Source organism: Chinchilla lanigera, unplaced genomic scaffold (assembly GCF_000276665.1).
Source record: "Chinchilla lanigera isolate Chin_1 unplaced genomic scaffold, ChiLan1.0 scaffold00029, whole genome shotgun sequence".
NCBI lineage: Eukaryota > Metazoa > Chordata > Mammalia > Rodentia > Chinchillidae > Chinchilla > Chinchilla lanigera.
The window spans coordinates 17,797,155-17,799,026 of record NW_004955430.1 but is presented as its reverse complement, the minus strand read 5'-3'; the positions used below and the strand labels follow the sequence as shown (position 1 = coordinate 17,799,026).

Here is a 1,872-nt window from a genome sequence, read left to right as displayed (position 1 = left end):
CTCGTGGCCAGTCCTGGGGAGACGTTCCCTGGTGTGCCTGTGACAGTTTGGTGGCTGCTGCAATGTGGCCTGTGGTGTCTGAATGGAGTCAGTCATCTTCTTCAACTTGTCACAGATGAATATGGGTGACATTCTTTGCCACCAATCACATGATGCCAATGGATCAATCAATCATCCACGCGTCCAGACCTAGCAGCTACAGTAATGCCATATAATCTGTCAAGTCCTGAGTGTTTAGGACAAGTTAGTGAAGACAAGTAGGCAATGAACACCAGGAAAAGTGACAGAGCTTCATTAAGTTTAGGTCTTCAGGACTTCAGTTTTCTCTGGGTAATAGGAGAGGAAGTTATGCCAAAGTACTGTTGGTTCAACTAAAAAATACAGATCATATTTGTGCAATGAAAGTTGTGGAAAAAGAGCTTGCCAACCTTGATTGGGTACAGACAGAGAGCCATGTTTTGGAGCAGGCATCTAAGCATCCTTTTCTTGCTGCAATGCATTCTTACTTTCAGACAGCAGGCAGACTGTTCTTTGTTCTAGACTATGTAAATGGAGATTAGTGTTTCATATATAGCAACAAAGAATACTTCCGGAAGAACACGTCAGGACTTACTCTGTAGAAGTCAGCTTAGTACTCAATTATCTTCATGAGTGAAGGATACTTTATAGAAATTTGAAATTGGACAATTTATTACTGGACTCAGAAGGAGACATTGAACTCACTGACTGGTGTGTGTGTGTAAGGAAGGACCATAGCCAGGAGATACAACCAACACTCTCTGTGGTGCTCCTAACTACCTTGCTCCAGAAATTATGAGGAGATTATGGTTTCAGTGTTAATTGGTGGATTCTCAGAGTACAAATGTTTAAGATGATGGGCGAACAGTCTCCGTTTTATGCTGTTGAAGGCTTTGATAACTCTGATCAAAATTTAATTGATTATCTTGTAAGTTATTTTGGAAAGAAACATTCGCATACCACGTTCTCTCTCTGTAAAAGCTACAAGTGTCCTGGAGAGCTTTCTAAACAAGGACCCAAAGGAAAGGTTGGGATGTCATCCTCAAACATGATTTTCTGATGCTCAGGAGCATCCATTCTTTCAAAATGTTAACAGGGACATGATGGAGAAAAAGCAAGGTTGTCCCTCCCTTTAAACCAAGTATTTCTGGGGAATTTGATTTGGACAACTTTGATTTCTGGTTTATTAATAAACCTGTCGGGCTCACTACAGATGATAATGACACTGTGAGGAGATAGATGGACATTAATTTGCAAGTTTTGAGTATATCAGTTGTCTTTCAATGTATGAGGGAGAATGGATCTGATCCTCATTTTTCAACTATGCATTCTGTTTATGCTGCCTTTTAATGCATGGAAAAACTTGTTAACAACCTGGATTCAATTAACCCTTTCATAATTATCTGGAAGCTAATTTTAATTTTTTGTAGTTATATTTAGATGTAATACTTGACTCTTACAGTCTATGATAGGGAGTATTGAATATTTTTGTTGATGAGTGGGTCTTCATGATTGACTTAGATAACAATGAAGCTATTGCTTGTTAAACAAAGTTGTAAACATTCCATTTGTTGAGTGAAGATAGAAAGTATAATACCTTTTCTTTTTATTTATGATATAGGAAAATAATTTGTCTTTTAAGTAGAATGTCTTCCCTATACTTGTTTATCTCAAACCGTACTACCTGTACTTTGGGCCCAGGCTTATGTAGTCTTCAGGGAATCCAAAAAATAATAATAATAATCTTGAATTTATCTGCAGAAAACACATATATTATAGTTCTAGATCCTTAGCTAAGTTTTTGATTTAGTAGGATAACACATGAGATACATAGTAGGATTTCAGGGGCAGAGT

The 1,872-nt window shown here is 37.7% G+C and overlaps 1 pseudogene; it reads left to right on the top strand.

The window, feature by feature from the left end:
* Positions 1–264: 264 nt before the first annotated feature.
* On the top strand, positions 265–1,257 carry LOC106148839 (annotated as a pseudogene).
* Positions 1,258–1,872: the final 615 nt, after the last annotated feature.